The sequence below is a fragment of the Rhea pennata genome, chromosome 15 (assembly GCF_028389875.1).
Source record: "Rhea pennata isolate bPtePen1 chromosome 15, bPtePen1.pri, whole genome shotgun sequence".
In the NCBI taxonomy this organism is placed as follows: Eukaryota; Metazoa; Chordata; class Aves; order Rheiformes; family Rheidae; genus Rhea; species Rhea pennata.
In genome coordinates this window covers 19,574,378-19,600,960 of record NC_084677.1, presented here as the reverse complement: position 1 = coordinate 19,600,960, position 26,583 = coordinate 19,574,378, and the positions used below count along the sequence as shown (strand labels likewise).

The 26,583-nt window shown below is 45.3% G+C and overlaps 1 protein-coding gene across 2 annotated transcripts in view; it reads left to right on the top strand.

Annotated features, from left to right (window-relative positions):
* Nucleotides 1-26,583, top strand: part of LOC134147353 (uncharacterized) — a 160,167-nt gene that overhangs the window by 59,433 nt on the left and 74,151 nt on the right. For both annotated transcript variants that reach the window (XR_009959994.1, XR_009959995.1), the window contains one exon: nucleotides 12,842-13,041. The gene's annotated coding sequence lies outside the window, so the exon portion shown is untranslated. The remainder of the gene's footprint in view (nucleotides 1-12,841; nucleotides 13,042-26,583) is intronic.

The window sequence follows — 26,583 nt, the reverse complement described above, 5'->3', positions numbered from 1 at the left end:
ATGCCTTTCATCATTCAAGATAAAGAACATCACAAGGCCTTGGAGACATCACTTCATTCATGAATTAAATTACAGGAGTCATCTGGTGTCAAATAAGTTTCATTTAATAGGTCACTCACTTAGATAAAGCTTCTGTAGAAATCAATATCTCTTTCTCCAGCAATTGACAGCTGACGACATTGAAAATGGCATTTTTCACACAAGGTTTATTTAATTTTAGTAGGAAGAATCCCTCCCATACCCTCTGCTTGGTCTGGGCAGCACTGGTACAAGGTTAACAGTCTCCTGAGGTGGAAACCTTCCCTATCCTTTTTCATGTGGATAATTTGAGGTCAATTTGGCACAGGCTTGCCAGTGCAGTCAGGATGCCATTGGCAGAAGGCTGCTGTATCACAGGCATGTTCACACCTCGCTGAAGGAGTTAGTAAGTCACTGCATTCTCTCTTACAGCTGGGTTTGGCAGTACAAGTGCCTCATTAAGTATCTTAGCAGAACAAGACTTTCTCTAGAGGCAGACACCTGTGTGCTGGGAAGACTGGAGATTGCAGAAAGGATGCTTCTGTGTTCAGGGCTAGATGCATCTTGTAATTTCAGATCCCTTAGGAAAATGGGACACCTTTGTTCAGTGTATTTTATTTTAGTCTGATAGTGTCCCATGGAGAAGGGAGGAGACTGGCAACTTTCTGCATAATCTCCCAGGAGTACTGTGTGTAGGAATGAGAGCTGTTATTATTCTTACAATAGCAAAATAATTGTTTCTGAACACTTGCTGTTTCCTCCACTTGCTTTTCAGTCTTAAGCAATTTCTAAGGTTGACACACCATCTCCAGTCACATTTGTCTTGTTGTGTGGCATGACTGATGGAATTACATCTGACATTGTCACAGCGTTTTGCACAAATGACTTCAATTGTAGGCTAGCAGATGACCCCTGAAATGAGCAGCAGGAGACAACAGTGCCCTTAACTTCCTCCACAGGGAAGAGTTGTTGGTTGTCAGAGTAACGTGTGGCCAGTGACAGGTTTTTCAAGCAAATGCTTTTCTGTTGGTTGTGTTCAAGAAGCAGTGTTATTACTCCATTCTTGCACAGCCTGCACGTGGACTTTTCCCTATCAGCATTTTTCACTACCAGGTATCACCTGTGACAGAGGAAGAGAGCTACTATGTTGGCTGTAGACTTCTGAGTTTGATAAGAGTGGAGAATGCATGAAGTAACAGAGGTCCCTTTTCCTTCTCTCTGTCTGTTGATACAAGTGGCAGCAGCCACTGTGAAGTACTGAGAGGTTTAGAGGATTGCAGGATGGCCAAGCAATCTCAGAGACAGGCTTGGTAAAGATGCGAATCCTAGCAAAAAAAGGAAAGCTCTGTTGCTCCCTCGGTATTTGTTGCAGGGGGTGGCAGGTTGTAGGGAGCTTGGAAATGCTCCTCTTGAAGAAGGTGGCAACTTAGAGATGCTGTGCATGGAAGGGATATGGGTATGCCTTGGAGGCAAATTAAACAGTGGTAAGAGCAAAGGAAGTGTTAGGGATACTTAGCTCTGGTGAATGTCCCGTTCACCAGACATGAGAACTAAAACTGAGATAGAAGTTTCTTTACCTCTGAGCACACAGCTGCGTGTTTGAACTTGTTCACAGCAGCCCGGAGGAGACCGAGAGCCATGGGGATAGCAGATGTCCACTCTTACCCTGAGAAGCAAACAGCAGTTCACACGAATGCTCACCAGGGCATGAGCAAGCTGTGAAGCAGCCAGCGATGAACTACTGGCTGGGCCTTGCTGCTGGAGCATACGGTGGACAGCTGCTAGGACCCACAGAGGCAGCTCCAGCTTGCTTGACGGTTTCTGGCTGCATATGTGAGAGGCCAGATGATCTGTGAGAGCAGCACAGCGGCAAGCAGGACTATACACTCTGATGGCATGCTGGTTATGCTAAATCTCCGGTCTGAGAATATAGAACAGCACTTTCAGGATATATGTGCAGCAACTTGCTGCAACTAATCCAGAGCTGATCACAGTTCCCTACTCCCTGCCAGACAGACAAAATTAGATGCTATTTAAAACCACCCAAGCTTTTAATGACCCCTCTCAGACACAAACTGACCATCTAACTTTGCACGATTCACTGAGATTCCATTTTACTCAAGGAAATAAAAATAATAGTTTAAACCATTTCAAATATAGCAGTAAATCCCTAACAACATTAACCTTTTCCAAAGCATTAAACTGATCCCTAGTGGATTCGCAAAGTTGCTGTTAGGAGGAGGCATTAAATACTCTCTCCTGAACTTCATGTTCCCAAAGTAAATAACAAGCCTCACCAAGTGTGGGGTTTATTAGCTTTCTGACTGGTGCCTTGCTGTCTCCTTACCCAATTCTGAATCATCAGACATTAGCACTTTTTACGTTAAGAAGGCAAAAGTTCATGCACAAAATTGCAGATATGAAGAGGGAGACTAAAGTGATGTCTAGGTTCAAAGACAGAACAGCAGCAGCTTCAAGAGAGCATGAGAACAGAGGAGAGCAGTCTGGCTTGTACAGCCATGCAGCTTTCTTTGAAGAGATCTGAGACTCTGGTGTTTGATTGTCAGAAGGCCTTGACTGAAGACAGCAATAGTGGGAAGGGTTTAGGCTTCTGGTGTCCAACTCATTCAGTATACAAGGTCAGATGCAATATTTCATTTTGGTGCACTGACCAAGAGAAGGGGACAGGGACCTCTCCTGCATTACAGAGGATGGCCCCTGTAAAGGGAAAGTGACTTAAAGGAAATGTCTTTTAGATAGTAACACTACAGTCCTGCCCAGGCAGGTAAAAACAAACCAGGGCCTTTTTACTCAGCAAATACTCCTGGCTGGGCACATATATCTGGGTCAATTCTGCAAAATGAACACTATCATAAGAAAAGCTGAGAGAAAGGAAGAATGTAAACACAACTGTGAATAAAAACTGGAATTGTTTAAAGGTGCTTTAGCAGGTACCTCAAATGTTCATAATTTCACATGTCATGAAGAAGACATCTCCAGTTAGCAAGCATCTTGATCTAGAGAGAGAAAATGAAGGAAGCAATTAAAACATAAAAAGATATAAATACATATCTCAGTGGGAAATGATGAAGCTGATAAAAGCTTTTTGGCCATTAATCTGAGAGAAGGCACTGGTATCAATGAAAACTCTTTGGGTTGAGGTTAGGAAGAAAGTATTCCTTAAACATATCAGAAACAAATGAAATACTAGCCACGGTTAAGCTGAGGTTTGGGTCTTGATTGGCAGTCATGATGTAAGAAATGCTGGGGTATCTGACAAATATTCCTGTTCTGTATTTGAAAATAAGTGAGGTGAACTATTTGCATCCTACAGAAACCAGAGGGGATGATAAGCTGGGGCTAGTAAACGTTTACATCTGCAAGACAGTTAGTATGAAAGTTCTTTGAACCATTAATGTTAGTTTTTAACAAAATGTAGCATATTGGGGGAGTTTGAGAGGCCAGTAACAGTAAATCAGTTACCAGCATATGGAAACGGTAAGAAGGGAGGCCAGGAGCTGTGGGCTGGTGAGGCTGACAGAGTTCCTGTTACACAGAGAAGGAACAGAAGCTGCCTCCCCACAGCAGTGCCTAAAAGAGCTGTGTCTTCCTTGTGTGTCCTGCATGCTTGGGCTGGATCTCAAGGCACCTCTGCATTTATCTTACCTAGAGCTGAGGAAATCCTCTCCTCACAGCCCAAGATCATGTGATAGGAGCAGGTGAGTAGGAGCTGGTGAGGGGATTATAAAGAGAGGCTGATGCTAACAGGAGGGTTTGCAACAGGGGTGGGGCAGATGTAGGTAGGTAGCCAGTATGGAGCAATGCTTCCTTGACAGTGCCCTCAGTGGGGCAAGAGGAAAGGGGTAGAGTTGGCTGGGAAGGGAAGTGGGAGTACCTACTAGCAGAGACTGGTCTGAGATTGGGAAGGCAGGCAGGTAGGTGAGTCTGTCCTAGGAACCAGAACAGATGGAAGAGGTCTGCAGAGGATCTTGTTGCAACCCCCTGGAGCATTGCAGCAAGGCATTTTGTCCTCTGTGATGAAGACAAGTAAGGATTCTTGGAGCTGAGGAGGAACCTTTGAGATGGCTTTTTCTCTAATTGCAGAAATCTGTACTGGGCAAACAGCCCACTGTAGGATGGGAAGCTTGTCTGGGTACCTCAGCTGCAACCCAACCATTGTGGTGGAGTTAGGAGTTGTCACAGCTCATCCTTGCCTGGTCTGCTATGAAGACCATTGGTGTCCCTGCTAGCAGTAGGTAGTCTTTAAAAAAGTTGCAGATGCTAGCTGATAATGGAGTGTAGGTGGAAATAACAAACTGAATCCCCTCTGGTGTGGCTTGGTGCCTCCCTGTGGAGCCTGGCTCTGTGCTACAGACCCAAGGGGACAGAGCTCCTTTTCTCTGGCCTCCTTCAGTCATCACTGTACCTGCCCTGCTGCTGTGCCACTTCCTGGAATGCCAGTTCTGTTACTATTCATAAAGTGCTGGGAGAGCAGCTGCAACTGCTTATTGTTTATCCAATAAGGGCAGATTGCTTTCTAGGCTGCTGCAAGTGCTGTTAAATGCTGTTTAGAAGAAAGCACAGGCTCATATCCTACCTAACATTCCTAATGCTCGTAATTTCTGTGAGCAGTGATACTGATTCCCAGGGCTGTGCTGACTATAACACAAGTGGACAGCAACTGGTAGTAAGACCTTCCTAACCTTGCAGTGTTGGGGCCCCTGAAGATGCTGAGTGATTTGTGTGTTCTCAGCAGATGTAATCTGGCGATAATAGAGCTCTGCAGGTTGTGCTTGCTCAGAGGTGTGGGCTGGCACCCTGTGGGAGGACTTTCTTGTCAATCTGGGGCAGACTGGAGGGGTGAGATTGGGCCCCACTGCTGACAGTGACATTCTGCCATAAATGGCTGATAATGTGTTAATAGCCTTTTTTTTAGTAGCCCCTCCCCCCATTGTTTTTCAACTAAACAGCCGACAATTAACAAGCCTGTTAATACATTCGTCTCAGGCTTGTTAAATATCTGATTACCTTTGACATTAACTGGCTTACAGTACAACAAAAGCATTCTCAGCTCTGAGGGATATGACAGTCAAAATTGTTGCCATCTGTTTTTTATTGGTAAGGAGGAGAAAGCTCCTCTGTCCTTTGAGAAGATATCACAATTGGAAAGGCTTATTTTAACATATATGGTACATAATTAAAATAAGACTGTTTCCCATCTTTTCGTTTCAATAGAGCTTTCAATAATGCAAAGTTATTTTTCATCTGAGCATATATCTGTGAGATTAACCTAAACCAATGGATTGGGCTGCAGTTTGCCCTCCTGATAGACAAGGATAAACAAAACCACTACTAGCTAAGGAGAGAGATCTAGCAGGAAACAGAGCAGTATTGAAGAATGTCATTTTCACAGCTGCTTTTCTCTGCCAGATTAAAAAGAGAAGCCTCTGCAAGGCACAATGGGAAGAAAATACCATGGGAGAGGTTTTATTAAGAATCAGAGGTAATAGTCCTGTGGAGACAGTCTACTAGTGTTCTGCAAAGTGTTATGATGCTAGATGTTAGCATTCAGATATCCTAAGTAGGCATTTCTATGCATTGTACTAGGACTGATAAGTTATTTAAACACACTTTCCTCAAACAGTCTGTATTCTGTAATGCTCTGCCAGTAAGTACATATCATTGGGAAGTTTATTCCAAAGTAGAAGAAAGTTCACCTTCCAGAGAAAGGATATATTTAATACTTAAAATATGATTTTTCAGAGAAATGAATGGATTAGTACACTGGCATTGGAGTGTAATCTCTGGGTCCTGGTCTGTGCAGAGTAAGAGGCAGAGTAATAGACTGCTACTCTGGGGACCGTTTTTCACATATACCCTAAATAGTCAACAAAGCTTTCTTCATGAGTATTTCAGCATTCTATTTGCCTCTTGCAGTTGCTACAAACTTCTAGGTGGTTTTTCTCCTATCCGTTCACCTTATTTTCTGCTCTTTCTGTCCGTCTTGCTGCTTCTCATCTGCTCCTTCCAGATGGGCTTGGCTGCATGTTTGCTTTGCTCTGGGTCACCCCCAACTGCCTCGTTGATTACAACTCCCCTGATAGTTGCTCCGTGGCTTTTCTGCCAGCTTGAGACTGTATCTTGCCCATTGTTTTTCTATCCGAGTAAGTGTACCCTCTACTTAGGAGTACTGGGGCAGGGGCTTAAGCATGCTCCTCTTGCAACTGCAGTGGAGCTGCAGCCTTGATCGTAGGGCCCTTGGAGGTGATTCTCTACTGAGGACCGAGCTGTGGCCATGGGAAACACTGTCTGGCTTTGTCCCACTCTCAGGCATTCGAGGTTATTCATCAAGAGAGGTGCTCTGGTTACCCTTGCAGAAGTCTGCACCATGTTTCTGCTTCAAGAAGACTGTCTCTCTCTGTCTCTTTTCTGCTCTGACACAAGTCCCCCTCATTTTTTGTTTTTATTTAGATATTTTAATAATGGGAAGCAGACAAGCAGAGGAGAGCTTCTAATAGTAAAATTAGTGATCTTGCTTCCCATTCAACACTTAGCAGAAGAACTTCCTGAGTCAACTTCTTATCTTCCTGAGCAGCTGTCTCCAGTTCAGCAGTGGTAATAGGTTAGGAGCCTGTAGCTACCATATCCTCGCACACGCAGCCTGCATCTCGGAAGGTGTATTTCATTGGTAGTATGGCTCTGAGTCAAAGCCATTAGTCCACAAAGTGAGGAATGGAGTTTATGTATAAAGTGTGTGCATGCCATTGGACAAATTGCCTGAAAGAAAGTGGAAATAACATTTACAGTTGGCCAGAACAGCCTCTTAATTTGATTTGACATTTATGATTTCCCTTGCATTTCTTAAAGAGGCATCCTTTCTTGCTGCATTTAACTAACTGTTGTCCACCCAGTTTCCATGCCATGCCCACTGCTGGGCATGTAATGCCATGGTGCAACGGTGCCCCTGGCCCCCAGACCTCGGCTTTTGCCCTCCTGCTGTATGCCTTGGCTGCCCAATAGGGCATGAGCACTCCCTGCTTCCTTTAGTGCTGCCCAGCAGTAGCTGTCCCTGCCTGGAGACTCTGCTTGGAGCTCCCCAAGACATGGTAACAGCTAGCAGAGCTGCTGCCACATGAGGAGAGGAGGACATGGGAGGGTAGGCCGCTGAACACAGCACCTCCTGACAGTGGTGGGCTGCACTGCACATGTGGGCTAGGGGAAACACTTGCCTGTGTTGTCTGGAGCCCCAAGCAGGTGCTCTGGTGTTCATCTGTATTCCACATTTATTGTTTGTCTGTCTTCCAACCCCTCTTTAGTGCTGTCACTTAAACCGGCTTCTGTAAATTTGAGTGTTGTTTCAGGGTCTGCAGACTCAGCAGGTCTTCTCTTCAGTTACACTGTTTGCTTTGCCAAGACTGGATTAAAGTAGAAGTTGCAACACCATTGCAGCTGTGGGGAGATGTTCACCTTGTGACACTGGCTTTCAAAGCATTCAGAGAGCTGTATGTTGGGCAGAGCTGTGCCCTAAGTCACATGGCACCCAGACTGCCTTTGGAGGTGAAGCAAATTCCTGAGGGAACTGAGACTGCCCAATCTGAAGCAAAGATAGGACAGAAAATCAGGAGACATTTGCAATGTACAGACAGGAGACCAGGCTACCAACACTGATTAAACAGGGCTGGAGGGAAAGATGGGAAGAAAGGTAACAAGTGGATTAGGGACAGGGAGGGAACTGGGAAAGGTAATGTCCCTTTCCTCTCTAGAGCACAAGCTCCCCCGCGATGCAGAGTGAGCCCTTCCAGACTCCCCAGCTGCACTCAGCTCAAGCCACTTTGCCTGGACGTTGCAGAGTCATTAGCATGGACTGCAGGGACAATTTGGCATGTTCAGCTAACCACTGGAACAGGTACTTGCAAATCAAGGACTTTATCTCTTGCTCTGATGCACACATGTAGTGGACATATGCCTCAATTTACTTGTTTATAAGGTGTATTTCTGCTTTGTAATGCAGATTTATTCTCTCCATGGAGCCAATCTATAATGCATAAGAAGGGACCATATTTGGAGAGGTATGATAGGGGCACTGTACTACTCTAGCCTGCTCACACCATTCCTTAATGAAGTGAGTTTCAGAGATTTACGGTCAAAGAAAAAATGCAGATGAGCCTTTCATAAATGGTAACATTTAAAATTCCTGCTGCTTTGAAGCTGGAGGCTGAGCAGATGCTGCATGTTGCAGCCATTGCCCTCCTGAGATCATGAGTTTTAATTCATTTCCATTTATGTCATCTGTTCCCTGTGTGCTGGTGTCACATTGTAAAATGTACTCAGCTCCCAGGGTACCTGTGGAGCAAATGAGTTCATGTCTCTGTTCCAGCTCATCGTTTCACAGTGTGTTGGGCAGCACTGTTGAACCTCTCTATTGACTGGACATCTAGCCATGTTCTTACACTTTCTGCAGCATAATTTGGGGGGGGGGGGTGATAATTGAAGAAGTTAGCAAGTTTTTCAGAGAAAAAGAGCCTTTTGGGGGCCAAACCACTTTCCTATGTGATGAAACCACTGACCTGAGCAGTGCTGCTTCCTGGAGCCCACTTACATAGGTAGCAGGCCCTGTGCTCTGAGGACTATGACGAAAAATTTCTTTCCTGTGAGAGTGACAGAGCACTGGAACAAGTTGCCCAGAGAGGTTGTGGAGTCTCCTTCTCTGGAGATATTCAAAATCTGCCTGGATGCGATCCTATCTATCTAACGTGCTCTAGGTGACCCTGCTTGAGCAGGAGGGTTGGACTAGATGACCTCCAGAGGTCCCTTCCAAACTCAACCATTCTGTGATTCTGTGACTCGTATGTTTTTGGAGCTGGAATAGGGGGTGCCACAAATAAGTTCTAAGGGCAAGTCAGACTGAAGTCTGCCACTTTGCTGAGGGCCAGTCAACACCTTGAAAGGAGGAAGAAAACCCTGGGGGAGCCAGGAGGAGGGGAAGCTCTCAGGTAGCCTGCAGGGGCAGAGGTCTTGTCAGCTGAGGAACAGGGTGGTATATTGCACAAATAGGTTGTCCAGCTCTAGGTAAGTGTTCTGGAGGTAGATGTGAATGTGGGTACACAAGGAGCTTCTCATCCAGAACTGCATTAAGCATTGTCTTTGGGACTCCAGAGGGCCTATGAAGGAGAGCTGGAGTGCCTCATGGGCTTGCATAAGCTAATTATTGGCACAATTTGAAATGCCATTAGGACAGAGGAGGCTCTTAAATCTGCCCCAGGACAGATCCTTGCACTTCTTGCATTTGAATAGATCACGTGTTGCTCCCTAGCACAAGGTTGCATCTGCAACACCGGACTTCTTGGTTTTGGGTAAAAGAAGAAGGCTGTGTATGCTTCCTTTCTAGAACAGATTTAACCAATATAGCTTATTAAATGTCTTACACTGCTTGTTTGGTCATGTTTTTGCCTAAGTAACAATGTATTTTCCATATTATTATACCGGAGTGAAATGGCAGTGTTTGATACAGCGAGTTCCTTCAGCTGCCCACAGTCCAAGCCTAGGCTTGGTGTTTAACATGCTGCTGCAGAACAGACACATCCTTTAAGCATCAGTTAGAAAGAGATGTGGACTGGGTTTTTTTCCTTCAAAAAATGACATTTTGAAGTAGCTTAAATCTACCACTTTTCCACATTTTCTCAAAGAGAGATTTCGTCTGGCTAGTGTACGTGCTTTCCATGGGAAATTATTTATGAACTCCTGAGTCCCTGATCTACTCTTCTTGATGTAATAGCAGTAGATCTGGAGGAATGACCAAGGTTAGCTTTATAGTTTCAGTTCAGATGTAGCGCCAAGTTATTCAGTGCTTCATTTTGCTAACACCTGAACCAAAGAACAATTTGTCTGAGCAAAATCCTTCAGATTATACCCAAATACCATTTTGCCAATAAGACATGCACCTGCTGCTTCAATCCCAGAAGAAATCAGCATGTTTCATTTCAGAGTTGCCAATTCTTTGCTCTCCCTCCTTTTGCTATTCTTACGAAGCAAAACTTTTCTGGAAAGCAAAACAGAAGGACTGTGGAAAACCTTGTGTCTATTTTAGCTAACACATCCTGCTCAATTATGAACAGGTAGACCATCTCATTGTAGGGCATGATCATGAGGGTTTAAGTAATCAATATATACTAATGGAATAGGGCATATTCTTCGTTTGGGTTTACTCCATAATTGGCCTAGACTTCTGCAGTCCTTGTGGAAGATGTAAGATGTGACCATATCATTACTGTCTTTGCTGGGCAAATGCAAAGCTGTAGCTCAGCTTCTTGCTCGCAGCCAGTTATCTATCCTGGCACTTGTATAATCATAATACATGCTTTATTGCTTGTCAATATTTTAACCTTTCTGACATATTATCCCCTAGGGCAACTGAGCAACCTTAATAATATAGCTGATAATTATCCTCCACATGAATAAAGTTATCAGTAGGGTCCTGTATAAATCACATAGAAAAGATGACAGATTTCACTGGCTGGCCATCACAAAAATGAGAAGAGGCACAGATTGTGACAGCTTAATGGGGAAGGTAATAAAACCAACAATAAAGTCATTTATAATATAAGCAGTGATTCTCAGGCCTTCTATTTGTTTTCATGCTAATAGAAGATAAATGTCAGATTAGGAACAAGACCTGAAATTTCTATTAAAAATATTTGGAAAATGTCATTAAATATCAGCAATTCACAGCTCAAGAAGTGGCAGTATGGGTCTTAATTACCTGCATGAGGTCCTTGGAAGCAAAGTGGGGATAATAGTATTTGCTTCCCTGTCTCTTGGGGGGCTGTGAGGAGTAATGTTTCTGCAATGCTGACAGCATCAGTTTCCTGTGCTGGCTGTCTCTGTAGGCAGCTGCTGCCCCTCAGTTTTGGAAGGAGCAAGATACTGCTGAATGCTGAATGCCTTGGCAGGAGGAAGCCTTCTGGCTGCTGGTGGGGAGTGGGACAAAGACCCTGCCATGGACCCCAGATTGGGTCCATTGTGACTGTTTTGGGGGGCTACATGTTTCACAAAGAACTTGATCTGTTACTAAAAACAAACAAAAGACTTTAGTGCACTTGTGAAAGGGTACTGCAGCAGTAATGCAGTGGTGGCAAAGGAGAAGGTGCATTACAATCTATTACTGATACCAAGGCGTAAAGTGTATTCACTAGAAATGCATAAAGGACTGGTCTTTGCATCTTTAAGTTATAGGTAGGCATTGCTGCAGAGCCACCTGGAATGCATGCTGTGAAAATGCACACATGCAGCCCTCAACATTTGTACTCTGCATTAAAAAAATGGAGTGAGCAGTCAGAGGAATACAGAGTGAACATAGGGATCTTTGGGAGCGAAGAGGCTGAGATTCCCTGTATGAGACCAGGTGAGTGAGAGAAGGATAACTGCAGAAAGAATAAGCAGAACAGAAGGGTGCCTCCCTTGTTCTCCTGGGGAAGAGCCTGGGCAGGTGGTGGGAAGGAGGATGCTAGTGCAAGTGGTGCCATTGTCATTGCCTTGTGCCACGCAGGTGCTGGTGATCTGGAGCAGATCAGGACTGGCATGGTGCTCCCAAGCAGAGAGGCACTGGTGCTACCTGAGTATAGCCCCTGAGTGCAAACTGCCGGTGAAGCCCACTCCACTGTGGCCGGGAAAAGCAAGCTATTCCCAGAGAATAGCTTGGCCTGGCTCTCCTGGCTTTGGACAGTCTCTTCATCATTAATCTTGAGGCTGAGATTGATCTGAGGATGTCTTTGGGATTCAGGCAGTGGCTGGGGAAGAGGTGGGGAAAGGTGAATGCAGGTGTCGTATTTGTGTCTGCTTTTAACATTCTTAGTGCATTCTCTAACTTGCACTGCTGCTAAAGATCCACTTCGAGGTCTGAGCCCTCGTGTCTCTAATCTAGTGAGAGCTTTATTGATCAAGTCCTGGCATTTGATCCCCTGAGCTGACTAGTGTTGCACAAAATGGGTAAATTGCTGCTTATACTTTAAAACAATCAGAATATTTTTAGTGCATGTAGACCTATATGATAAATACTGAGGCACAGCTGGGATGAGAATGCCAAAAAGCAGAGGGATAATTAACATCTGGAACACTACAAACCAGCTCCCCAGCTTAAGCCCTGGAGGGATGTGATGCATTTATCATGTTGCTCTCTAGGCTGATGCTACAGCTCTGGGGTGTGAGGTATTGAATTACAGTCGCTAGAAAATATTGTTTTGGGAATGTTGAGAAGAACTCGTAAACAATGTGCTGGAAGGTGACAGATATATTTGCAGCTTCATGCAGTGCTTTCCCAATAAAAGAGCCATCCAGGGTGTTCCTGTCGCTGCCCTGCCTGTCAGAATTGGAAGGCAGCAGGCTCTCTCTGCCAGGCCATGGTGGGGGGAGACAAAACCCAGGAGCCACTGGTCTTGCCTAATCTTGATGACTTTTTTCTTTAAATGATTATTTTATTACTGAGTGCAACACTAACAATGGCAGATGAAGCTCAAGCTTAATGAAGCACCATCTGTGATTCAGCTGTTGCGGAAAACAGCATACAGAGAGCTCCTTACACTGGCTTTGGACACAGTCAAGCCTGAAACACCCTTTCTATGCTTTCCTGTCCTCACTGTGGCATCAGGGAGGATGCCATGGAGGCTCCTACTCCAGGGCTACTCTCTACATGATCTAGCCAAGGCTGGTGATCTCCATGTGTGCTTGCATTGAAAGAAACTTCCCAACCACGCGAAGGTTGGGGATGGTGAAGGCAGCAAGGATCTACTTTGTAACATGCTTTCTTGCTTATCCCCCATCTTCACAGGGAATCATTCAGAAGCCTTTGCTCTAGGAGGATGCTTCACTTCTGTAAAACTGCCAACAAGTCATAGCAATGTCCCTCTGAGTCAAGTTCATGGCTTGCTTCAGTGCTGCCTACCTCTCAAGCATCCTGCTTAACCTCACAGCTGGCCTCCACTACACAACTGCTCATGTGTGGAGTTACTCAGCAAAGCACTCACCAAAGTAAGTAAGACTGAATAGTAAATTCTCTCTCAAATGCTACGTTCCTCTGACAGCAGAAAATACGGGCTCAGTTACTTCATTTATTAAATGGGTGGCTCCCATACCGCTGTAATGAGCAGTATCTGTGCTCAGTGGGTGAACAGGAGGTTAATGGCCAGTTCTTCTCTCTGTTTGTGAAGGGGGGAGTTTTAAGATGGTCTGCTACCATTTTAAGGAAAAGAAAAAACTTCAAAGAAAGTTTGAAAGATGTAAACAAGAGCTGTTTACATCTGAAAATCTGCCAACAATAGTATAACTCTTCTAAAGAGGCTTTTCTGCATATGTTGCAAGCAGTTCCAGTAGTACTGGAGCTAGACAGTCTTGGGCCTTCATGCCACACAGGGACTCTGCTTTTGGGTGATGTGCTAACTTGAGATGCTTTAGTAGTAATTTAACAGATACTTTTCTTCATAACTCCTTTCACTGTCATGCAGAGAATGAGGTGGTAGATGGCTGCAATGATGGGAAGGCCTAAGGAGAAGGATTTGTTCAATGTCTCCAACAGAAGGCCTATAAATCCTCCCTCTGATGAGTGCAGTGGATGGCCTGAGTCTACAGAACAGTGTGTTGCATGGAGGGGCAGGAGGGCTAAGGAATGTCTCTGAAGACACTGAGCATCAGCTGTGTGACCTTTTTAAAATATAGTAGAGAACTGAGACAATGTCTCATGTCAAAGTGCAATTTGAAAGCTACTTTTCCTCAAAATACAGAACACACTGAGTTATCTGCCTTACCCAAAGAGAATGTTAGCATGAGGAAATGCAAGAAGTAGGTATTTATGAGGAAGGAACAATAACCAGTGTCTTGTTTCCTGGAGTGTTTTCTGTCACCTGCTAGGCCAGTGTCACTAACTGTGTCTATATGCCATGGTACCTTACACCTTACAGCACCTTACATGGTAGCATGTCCAAGGCTGAGAAAGGGACTGAATACAGCCAACAGGACTGCCTTGAGCTGGACAGAGACTAGTTGGCTCAGCTACTGATAGCAGTATTAGGCACAGACCTTGGGCAGGAGGTGATGGGAGAAGATTTTGCCATTTTGCTCGTATGTTTGGTGAATAAGCTCTGCTTAAACAGTGGCAGGAGCAGTGTCTAGCTCCCATGCTACACCAACAGGCCTGAGCAGCCAAGTGATGTGTCCCAGCACATATATGACGGCTGCTGGCAGGTTAGATGTGCTGGCACAGATGAAACCTCTCAGGAGACTTTCTCCTACAGTTTGTAATTCTGTGAGCTGAGATTTCCAAGCAGACAGGAGGTATTGCTGGAGCAACAAGGTGATGATGCTGACACATTCAGTTATTTGGCCACTGGCCTATATTGTAGTAAAGAGACTCCAATGCCGTGTGTTCTTGTAGCTTCAGCAAGACTTAATGCTCCCAGGCATTGGAGAATTGACTCTAGCAGAGGTGCTGTAGCCCAAAGTGCTGTTCCAGCCACCAGTGCTGCACAGGGCTCCTTTGGAGATCAGGGCACAGAAATCAGTCTTGTGATGTTCAGTCACAGCAAGGCAAGGGGCTAGCCTCTTACCTGACTGGCATGGCTGCTCTGGAGCTGTGCAGAAGTGGTGATGATGCTACAGCTTTCATTCATGTTTGGCATAGTAAGTTTTAAAAATGACCTGTTGTGCATGCTGTTTCTATAGGAAATGATGGATTGGCCCTTGGGGACAGCGGAGAGGTTTTATTCGGTTGTCAAGCATAGAAAGCTAAAATAACCTTGAATAAAATAGGTAAATAAACAAAGCTGATGAATCTCTATTCCCTTTCTGCTCCTTCAACTTTCCCTCTTCATCTGCATTTCTTTCTTTCTCTCTTTGTTTCTTTCCAGCTCATTTCCGCTGCAGGGTTTTCAACTTCTGAATCAGATTTCCCTCTGTGGATTTACCTGTGGAATCTCCCATATCAGGCGTCAGGAAGGTCAATGTGAAAACTGCAATTTTCCCCAAGCTTCTTGCTTGAAAGAGCAGAAAGCAATGTGAGGAAAATGAACCCCTTACAGAAAATCTCAGCATGTCACAAGTTTAGTCACTTGTCCCTGGCAACTTATCTTGAAAACAAGGCAGAAGATAGTTTCTGATAGGCAGCATGTTTACAGGTGTTCCCGGCCTATGTCTGTGCTCTGTGCAGCAGAGATTTTGGCAATGGGAATAGCCAGGTGCTGTATAGGCTTGGGGGTGGGGGACATTCAGCTCTCGGGAGCAGACAGCCTCTGCAGGGATTGCTGCCAGGTCACTGCGTGCAGTGGAGCTGCTGCCACCCACAAGATTGCTGTGCTGGATGCTCTCACCAGCCCTGTGCTGTAGTGCTGGACTGAACTCTTAGATCCTCAGGATGCAGGCTCTGGGAGAGCTCAGTGTGGAGTAAGGATATCATGACCAGTCTCTTATTGTGTCTCTGTGGGCTGGACTGGGCGCAGCTTCTCTGGCCATAAACACAAGGCTGATTTGGAAACACCAGGGAAAGGATGTTTCTAATGTCGCCTGTGACTGGTGAGCATGAGCTTCAGTTTCCTTCTCTCTTACATATAGTTTATAAGGACCTAAAATCCTATGGCAGATTGCCAAGCTTGGTGTGCTTCCACCTTGGGAGAGTTCTTGTGGTGGAGATGAGGGAAGATGGTTTCTTATTTCTCCTTTGATCCTGCTGGCCTGCAGTGCTCAGCATCTACTGTGTGCAGCCCTATCCTGGGAAAGCAATGGCCGGTATGCTTGCTCTTCGTTGAACCTCTGCCATTAAGAACAATGTCACACTAGCACCAAAAAGCTGAAACAAGCACATATTTGCTGTGATTTTTTTGCTCAAGCATGAAATTTTTTCACTTGCACATTTGCAAGAGCGTATCAGCATGGCTGCCTTGGGCTGCTCGACATCTCTGTCATTGTTTCCATTAGAGCCACTGACTCTCCTAGCAGTTAGTTCTTGGTCAGTTAATTTGGTTCATGCGCTCAGCTCCATAATGATACTCAGGCTCACTCCGTTTGATGGTTGGTAACAGCACAGCACAGCAGCTGGACTGCTGCTGTTCGAGAGCAATCTGTATTCAAGAGCCAACCACCCCTTGCATACGTGGTGCCTGAGCAAAGGGCAGCTGGAGCAGAGGGGTGTCTGCTTCCCACTTCCCCTCTGTCATGGAGTGGGCTAAGCCAGCAGCTTTTATGGGTTCTGGTCTTGCTCCAGTGAGGCACTGCGATTGCAGGACAGACATAATGTCACAGAAACTCTGTCAAGTATAAAGTAAAGGATTTGACTCATAAAAAATGTCACCTAAGCAAACAGAAGAAGAGTTACAACTTTTCATTCTCCCTTCCTGGAGCCAAGGATAAAGTGTGCGGCTGCAGCACATGCCCAAGGAGCTGAAAATGGCCAAAGAGGAGCATTTTGCTGCCCCCAGAGAGGCTCTTTTAGAGTTATTAGTCATACGTTTCTATTTAATGGAGTGATTAGGGCCAAGACTTGTAGACAGCCACTGACTGTGCATGTGAATTGACTTAAGCATTATTATGTACAACCATCGTCAGCTCAGCTACCCGGGAAGATTGATACATAGAATGAATCTTCTCAAGCTGTTTCTGAAAAGATTCATGACACTGCGGTGAAAGTGGCTTCCAATGGGAACTTCTGTATACTGGTGTCAGCATATATTTTATTCTCCTTGACTACAAGGACTGGTTAGGTTATGAGCCTCCCACTGAAATGGACTGCATACAGTTGTCAGATAATTGGTTCTGTTTCTTGTAGGTTGATGAAGTTATGATTCACCACTGACTCCCCCAAGAGCAGCACAGCACCAGGGGTTGCTTATTTCTCATGGAGCTGAGCTCACTTGCTTTCCCTCCCTGCTGGCGTGGCCAGAGGGGAAGCCCCCAGAACAGAGGCAGGGAGTGGCTCCTGGGCATGGATTTAACTCCAGATTTGCTCAGTGAGCAGGCAGTGGGACTGCATGACTGCACACTGTCACCGCTGCTGGTACGGGCAAGCTGTCGGGGGTGGTGGTGGTAGTGGGGAATGATGTAGCAGATTCAGCTGTAGCATGTAATGCTGAAAACAGGCTGCTATAAGCATTGGTCCTTACAGGTGCTGCAGCCCTATTGTCCTGCCTTTGGTTCTGGGACCATGTGGCAGCTCTCAGCTGCTGCACATCACAGCTGCTGCTTGTGCCACTGCTGCTCAGGGTAGAGGATACACGGACACCTTCACATTCTGCACTGATTATATCGTGCAGTAACAAAGGCTCAGGAGGCCTTGGGAAAAAGCACATCTTTTTGCTCCTTTTACTCCTCTCCTTGACCTTAGTAAGGGGCCACAACCAACCTTGAAAATCTTTCTGGCTCCCAACCATGCAGACATGCAAAGAAATACAGGCCCCCCTTCTTCCTTTGGCCTTGTCCTCCTTCAGGCACTGTCCCTCACCCCAACACAGCTCCTCTGCCCTCTCTTAGACCTGCATGATCCTGCAAACATGTAGCTGTACTCTGTTCTGGCCTGAGCACTGCTGCTGGTTGGAGCTGTCCTGCCTCATGTTTCTCCACTCCCTCTTGCAGGCTTTTACAGCAACTTCACTCTTTATGACTGGAGTATGGTGGCAGAGTGGGACTGGGCAGTGGGGATGGTGTTGCTGGGGAGGCCATGCATGTCACAGAGCAGAGCACTCTGAATGCCAGCACCTTACAGTAGCACAGCAGTCTGACATCAGCACTGTTTGTGTCATCTGGGTTTACACTTGCAGGTTAAAATCTCCTCCTTGGCTTCCGCTAGAGGACAGAGCTTTCTCTACAATCTCTTTACTCTTTCTGTGTCCTGAGTGATTTTCCTTGGTAGGGCAAGGACAACGCTCTGAAGCTCTGGAGCTCTGTGGCACTCGTTACTCCCGTAGCTGGTGTTTCCCAGGCAGAGGTGCAGCCAGCCACACACTGTTGCTTTTCTCGTCTTGCCTGTGTCTGGGAGCTGCCACTTGCCAATTGCATTACTCCCCTGCCCTCCCTGCAGGTAACCTGGGCAGTCACAGCACTGAAATCAATGGACCATGTGCTAATTAGCCCTATTCAGAAACTAGTTTGCTGCCCTCAGTTTTGGATCGGTGCGCCATCCTAGGGAATCTAGCACCTGGCATGGAAAGTAATGCCTGAACTGCCAGCTCCTGACTTGTGTTTGCCACCTGGTGTCATAGTTCTCTTGCCTTCACAACATCAATCTGTATGCAGGCCCATTGGAGAGCTCTGAGAGTGCAGCCCTGAGGAGCTGAGCTGAGAGGGAGCCTTCGCTTACCTTTGCGGAGGGACACGGAGCCTCATACTCAGTCTCTTCCTCTAACCAGGACAGCAGGGTAAATAAGGCTTCCTTGTTCCAGCACCCCTTTGCCTCCTACTGCAGAGTCCTACTGCCCTAGTTCCGCAAGGGCAGATGTGGACGCAGCTGTTGGAAGAATCTGAGCACCTGGGTACGCTTGGCCTGAGTGCTCTTCTGAGAGCAACCCTGATGTCATTTATAGGACAGAGTCAAAATGCAAAAAAGTGCTTGTTATTCTTCAGAATAAGTCCATGGCTTGCAAGTACAGGTGCTGGTAAATGTTTCATGAACATTTTTGTTTTTGTTTTTTTTCCTCCTAGACACATAAAATCTTCTAAAAAATGCAAATTTAAAGAACAGGTATTAATTAGTGTTAAAATGCCAATGCAAATTCCATCAGAATTACAATTACCAGGGACCATGGGCAGTGTATGCTGTATTAGTCAGAATAAATGTCTTTTCAGGTGAATAGAAACAGCTTGCTGAATGCCTGATTTTTGTCCCTTTGAGTAGCCATATTTATATAGAATCATAGGATCAGTAAGGTTGGAAGGAACCTCTGCATATCAGCTTTTTGGAAACCTTTCTTCTATTACTGCAGCTTGAAAGAATCCAGCTTTAATAGGTTACAATGAAAATGTAAATGTTATGTTTATTAAGCAGTCTGCTAGGTATATTTGTTAATGTAACCATAAATAATTGTCAGATACACGGGCAAGGTATGTTATCTTGCTTACTAGCATGATTTCTTTTCTTTTTTTTTCTTTTTTATTAGGTAGAAAGCAGGCAAAGAGAATGAAAAGTCTCAGGAGATCCATGCAAATGAAACCACCTTAGGTTGTAGCACTGCTGCTGTAACTTCTTGCATGGTGCCCTACTAGGGTACTTGCAGGTTTGCTGCAGTGGTTGCCATCTGGGTGCCCCATCAGGGCTGGGAAGTTCTCCTGAGGATTCCCAGCTTTCCAGGTACATGGGCGGTAAATAGCAGCTTTCTGGCCATCAAATCACCTCATCTACACAGTTCTCCTTGCTCCCAGTCATTGGGAATTAAATTCAAATCTGGAGCCCTACCCACAGGTTTTGCAGTGTGTGGGGAATGTGGCAAAGCAGTCTTTTTTGGCATCACCTGCAGCCTGTGAGCTGTGCTCTGTTGGGAGAGAAATGCTGATTTATACCACAGCAAGTCTGATCCTACCCAGTTGTTACTATGGCGAGGAGGCTCTTGAGTTAACTGAGGCAAGTTCAGCTGTCCCCAAAGAAATGCCTATCTGCTTGGGTGGAGAACTGCAAAACCCAGGGGGTGTGAAGTCTTGTTGCCTTGTGCATGGGCTGCAGCAGCCCTGGGCTCTTGGGGCCCTCTCCTACACAGGGAGTGACTGGACCGAATTTAATTCCCAGAGCCTGGTCCATCTCTTGCATCTGTGCTGACTTGGTTTGCTATGCTGCTTCATGTCAGGAGCGCAACAGTGCAGGATTCCTTGGCTCTTCTGGGCTCTGCTCCCCAGCAGGAAAGCCTTGCTCCCCAGGAAAGCTTGCTGGCAGAGTAGCTTGTCTGATTAGCCCCTTCCTCATTGTATCCTCTGGCTAACTGGAGCGGACTGGACTTGCCAGGGAGTGTGGGGTTGTCTGGCTTAGAGGCGAGCACCTGCAGCACCCTTATGTTTCTAGCAGAATCTGAGTTACTGGTGGAGAATCACAGCGGCCCCTTGGACAGCTCAACTGCATGCACACTTTAGCTTCCAATCTTTAAATGTAATGTGTCCTTAGGTTCTGTTTTACTGGCAATTTTAGAATGCATTTCACCAAGAAATACAAGAAGATAAATAAGAGCACATGGGTAAGCTTAAGAGCAAGGCTGCAGCCTGCACGCCCATGGGCACCTGGTACAGTTCAGATGGTGCTTTGTCCTGCTCACAAGGAGCGCAGCAGGCAGAGGCAGCTTTGCAGGATTTTGCTTCAGGGAAACATGGAAGAAATTAATGTTCTTTAATGATTCCCATTTTTCTAACCAATCAATTTGCAAAAGACATAGAAATGAAACTGAGTTAATCAAAACTGCATGGAAAAGAAATATTAAGGAAATGACTCTAATAAGGGAAGGATTTCCTTCTTGGGCCTGTCTGCAAAGCTGGACAGCTGCATGCTGGACACAGGACTTTTCCTGCAAAGGTGAGAGTGAATTTTCATACATTTGAGGTGATTCTTCGTATTTTTTATGATGGTTATGACACATAAAACTAAGGGCAGCTGAGACAAGGGCTCCTCCTCTGGTATCTGGGGATGTGCCCAGACCTGCCTTTGGTGTCACACACTTGGGGCACTGTAGAGCCAATTCAGCAGTGCCTTGTTCTCTAGGGCAGGCAGCTTGTGGCCAGCACGTCCAGCAGCCCCTTGCATCCCTTCCTCCCAGCCACAAGTATTTGAGCTACTGCCTGCATCTTGTCAGGTCTTGAGGTCTATTGGCTTACCACAACCATGTGTTGCATGTGGAGTTCCTCAGCTTTTGATGGAATATTTGCAGCATTCCCAGAGGGCCGGCTTTTGAAGAGGCGAGCTGCCAGGACAGGATGGGACAGTATGAGCATTGGGGCTCATGGCACAGAACCCATGGCTGGCTGGCACCCTGATCTCCTCCCCCCTGGAGAGGAGCCAGCCTCCTGGGCATGCTTTGGGAAGAAGGGTATGTGTGCTGTCATTCTTTAGGCAGAAAGGAGAGATCAGGGATATTAAAAACATTTCCTCATTGAATGGAGATATTAAACACTGTCTAACTGTTTATGAAGTAGATTACATACTTGGTTTAGCAGCTCATAGAGGTTAGGCTCGTGGTGCTCAGGGACTGGTCCCCACCTCCCACACACTTATTTCAAGCAGAGAGGAGCCACTCTGTACTGAAAACCCCATACAGAAAGAAGCAGCGAGGGTGTGGTGTGTCATGTGCAGCAGCAGGCAGGCAGAAGATGACCTTGTCTGCAGCAGAACAGCCTAACACTGATAAGACGGTGATTCAGTGATCCAGGCTGGTGCAGATCATCTGAAATCTAGGTAAGATTTCAACTGCAAGAAACATATCCTGTTTCCTTGGCTGCATATGCAGCTTCTGGAGTGTCATTTTGAAAGATAATTTCTGGTGAGAGTCATCCCAAAAAAGCTGGTGCATCCAGTAATGGACAGAGAGGTGCAGGAGAGACTTTAGCCAGGAATTTGGTGTTTAGTGTTCCTCATGGAAGTGCCAGCTGAGAGCAACATGAAGCAGGATGTTATCCGCTACTGACAAATGCAGAGCAAGGCCCACTAGAAGAAGCCCTCTGAATTACTCATATATCTTATGGAATCTAAATTAAGTGCAACTGCTCGGGAACCAGAACTGGGCATTGTTATAGGCAAGTCAACAAAATCCTCTATTCAATGTGCAGCAGCAGTCAAAACACCAAACATTATGTAAGAATGTACAGGGAATGTGGTAAGATTTGGAGTGTCACACCGTATAAAAGGCTCCTCCACTCTTGCTTTGCATAAGATCTGAGTCCTTGGTTACTTCTCTCTTCAAAAGTCACTGTGGGTAGAGAGGACAGGGTGAGATAGACATCAAAACTAATGCAAGATAAATGTGTTTTTGGGAAGGGCTGGCTTGGGCAGGGACTAGTATAAAAAGAAACGTGAGAAGTGACAAAAATCTCTGCTGAGAGGATATAATATCTTAGAATCACAACACAACAAGATGTTGATACTGTATTTTGCAGGTTTATCCTAGATAGGCTGTTTAGAGAAAAACTGGCCTCTGAATGGCATCATTTATTCAGAAGCAATAAAATCTGCTCTAGGAACTTAATTTTTTTGCAGACTGCTGTCCAAACATCATCTGTTCCATCATGACATGTAGCCAGTTTGTCTCATGCTCTTCATCATTCTCATCTGCCATTAAATTGAAAACTTCTCATAGCTATGGACAAAAAAGCCCCGCCACCTTTTCTACATGAAGTCTGTGATTCTTCTAGGCATTTGTAATTTCCATGATACAACAGCAAGAATTAGGAGGGCAAAGTACACTTTAACTTCTTTTGGCCAAGTGATTTCTATTCCTGGGCTTTGTTTCTTACATTCTCTGCATAGGCCTCCTGCCTCTCACTGTCTCTCACTACAATGTGGAGAAAGTATTTTGGAAGAAAGAGCTCAAATGTTACCTTCAGAATGTCATTTTGAGCATCCCATCCTGCTTCTCCCTGTTTGTGGGTTCCGTCCTGGCATGATCTGCAAGGAACTAATGTGATGTCATGTGATGAAAGATGGATGTTCATTCCATCTTTCTTGCTTCTTGAGGAGACTCAGTCTTTCTAAAGATAGATAGCCATCAGCCCCCGTTTGCTGTACAGCAAGCCTGTACTTCCTCTTGCCCAGCTTTTGCCAGGTAAAATTTCAGTGTCCATCAGTAATGAAAAGAAAGGGACTGATATCTCCAGGGCTGCTGATCTCACCTCCATGCATCCATCACATTAGAAACATGTACTGTTGCCTCAGATTGGGCACTTACCTTCTACATGGATAGCGAGGAGGTAAGATGAATTGCACTCTGGCACTGTGGCCGCTGCATTGTAAGACAAACTCTGAAGAATAATTCAAGAAAACTCTTAAGACCAAATTGTAATATCCTTTAAAAAAGACTAGATTTGTACAAAGTTGGTACCATTTTGTTTGTCACAGCAAGATGCCTCATTTTCAGTATTATGAATCACTTTTGTGACATCACCAGCAAAAATTACATTCATTTTTTTCATCATCTGGCATGATGAACACAGAATATCCCTTTCGGGAAACTCATCAGAGTCCTAGTCTCAGTCTGCTTCCTGGTGAGGACACCAAGCGAGTCCTTATTAAAGAAAGGAACCTCCTTGTCTTTCTTTTCAACTGAGGATGGTCTTGGGAAGTAGATATTGTCACTGCAGTATGCTATTATTTGCATATTCAGAGGGTCTATGTGTGCTTTCAGCAGAAAATAAAAAAGATAAAGTTACTTGTATTACAGTATAAGATGTGACTCACTACAAGCAAACGTGTACATGGAACCTCTTCATGATAATTCTACAAATGATTTGAAGTTCGTTTGCACCATATGTCCTTTCTGGTAAAGAAGCAATTTTTTTCATGTTAGATTACCTTTTTATAAATAATTGTACATATGTGCCTATGTGACAATGCCATTCTTGAGTTATGGCATATAGAATTGCCCTATACATACGGATAAGGTTCAAACAGAATTTCTGTATTACTGTATGTTCTTGTACCCAAGGGTTTGTGCTGCACTAACTGGAGGAGTGCCAGTTAGTGCATTGACTAGGTGGAGGGACAGGAAGGATGAATTTGCACGTGTATGAACCCTGTGGTGTCCAAACTGGTTTTTAGAGATAGGTCTTGGGCTGATCCATTTTGATGATCCTTGTGAAAATGCTTCTGAGATTGAAAGCAGGTCTTTACCAATGGAGATAAGTGAGTTCATGATGTGTTGGGATGTAATGAGAGGCTGTACAGTGCCCAAGTTACCCAGAGTGTGAAAGCTCAGGAGGGTCAGTATAGTGAGAAATGAACTCCTGTCTCCTTCAAGTGTGCCCATTTCCAGAGCTCATATGAAGGTCTCTGTAACAAGGAGGAGGAGAAGGGAGCAGGGAGAGAGACTCTTCAATGGGAATTTAGAAAGGTTTCAGTGTTCTGTCGTTGGTATTTGATTAATAGATAGTCTATAATCCTAAAATAGAGAGGTGTCCTTTCTGCCAATCATGTCAAAATGGACTGTTTTAAATAAATCAAGAATTAATGATGTTCTTTGATATTAAAGGTCACCAAGAAAATGCTTTGAACAATGAATCTCCCTGGGAGACTAGGAACAAGGGATTTGAAAAGACATGGAAGAACAGAAAAGCAGTGTTAACTGGTGCAATAGAGGTCCTTGGCTCACTGTGTGGTCCTTGTAAGGTCTGGCTGTGCTGCCAGTCCATAACCATGCCAGCTTGGAAATGGGAGCTTGAGCAGATAGATCTTTATTTCCATGAAGTTTGACAGCAGTGGAGACCGGGTTTCCCCAAGATCAGGTGCTCCCAAGTGCTGCACCTTGGAAGGGATAGCTTTGCACCTGGAAGAAGGCCAGGCTGCTGAGTCACTGAGGGGCAGGGTATTAAGGAAAAGAGCAGAGTGATTATCATGCCCAGTGATTAGAGTCCCATCAGCATGGTTGAGGAATGACTGGAGTAAAGGCTATAGCAGGAACTCCAACAAGGGGTGAACTGTGAGAACTCAAGTCTCCCCGGCCTACACTAGGCACCCCAAGGTGCCAGGAGACAGCACCAGTCCCTCAGAAATGGAACTGATGTCTGAGCCCTGAGACCTAGAGCACAGGGAGAACCCTATCCATGCCCTGTCTGTTTGTCCTCTTTGCACTGTGTCATTTTTAAGTCTGTGGGGGCAACACTACTGTTTCCTCTTGTTTCTATTGCACCCTGCAGTTTTCCCTTAAGCTGGGCTAACTTGAGTCACAGCCAGATGCTCCTTTATCTGTATGTCTTCTGCCTGCAGCCCACACGGACCACACAGCAGCCCTCTTGGGAGTGTGCAAAGAAGTTGCCTAGCAGGCAGGGTAAGCAGGCCAACTCAAGAGTCCTGCCTACTCTCTCACATGATTCTGAGGAGGACTACTGGAAGATGATCTGAAAGAGATACTGGAGGATATGCTTGCTCTGGTGACTGAGCAGTCAATCGAACTACTCCAGGAGATGAGCAGCACACAGATACTCCAGACTGCTGGGTCTGAGCTTAGAGACTCATGTGACAGTGGCCGCAAGGTGTTGGTCTTGAGGGCAGGGAGCATGAGGTTTGACTGCAACTGGTTTCCCAGATTGGACTTCCCTCTCAGCTCTGCTCATAGTCCTGTTGCAGGATAGCATGGGCATCACAGCCAGGACCCTCCATGGCCCATTTTGACTGCCCACTGCCAGAGGGGAAAACCAGTAGCTTGGAGTCAGCACCTGTCTGGGCTCAGCCTTGGAGAAAAGCTTGTGTTTCCAGGACAGGATTGTCAGTGTACATGCAAAGCGATGCTCTGCTGTACAGCCATGTGGCATCTGGCTTAGCCCTGCATGCAGGCAGTACAGCAGAAGACTAAAGCAGATGGATAGGTGGGAATGCTCTGTGTGGTTTTACAATTGTTTGTATAGAACTCTGCATTTTGGGGGGAAGAGGTAAAATCAGCAGTAAGATTTCTCTCGAGATTGTTGTAATGTGCTAAATTTAGTTATTGAATTACATCTACCTGAGAAGAAAGGCAGATAAGAAGCTGGGTCTCTGAAAGGCTTGTTCATCTTGTTCATCTTTTCCATAACCTCATTAATACTTAGTGCGTATTTCCTGCTCTCCATTACCCAGAAAGTATCAAAAATAATACGAGTTGCTTTGTTGGAGAGTTTATCATTTATCCATCTAGAACCACAAATAAGCTTTACATTGTTCCTGGAGTTTCCCTTCCCTGTGGTCACAGGGAGGGAGAATTGCTTGACCTCTGCAGTTCTATAGCTTGACAACCATTACGATGCAGTCACCTATATTTTCCCAGCTGGAGATATCTGTTGTCATGAACTTAGGGTTATACAAGTGCTCCCTAGGGGGATCACTGGAAAACAGAGATTTATTTGTGTGGCAATAATTGAGAAGCTCATTTTATTCTGGTAGGATCTTTCAACCACAATCAATTTCACATGCCATCATAAATAATGGAGGTCAGGAGAGCACTGTGAGTGCTTCAGCAAGCTCTGTTGACAGTGTTAAAATGGCATAAACAGCAGAGAGATGCAGCTCTGCATGAGTGGGTGTACATTAATGCTTGTTTAGAAGAGTTTGATTGGCAGACCTAGTTCTTTTAGGATTTTTTTTGATGGGAAATGCTTCAAATTTCTGCAGTTTTAGTCATTAAGGTAGATTGTCTAATTTTCTGGGCAGCCTGTAATAGCAGGACAATTCACCTCCCAGGGTAGTGCAGTGGGAAAGGCAGTGTATTGCTCCCGCTTATACTATACAGCTGAGTATCTGCCATAATTTTCCCAAGAGATTAATACTTCATACCTGTGGATTTTTTTTTTAATCTAGGTGCTTTAACTAGACCAGTGTGTATTCTGCAAGCGGTCAACCCTGAGGCAATAGTAAAACCTGGAGAAACCAGTGAAGTGCACCAA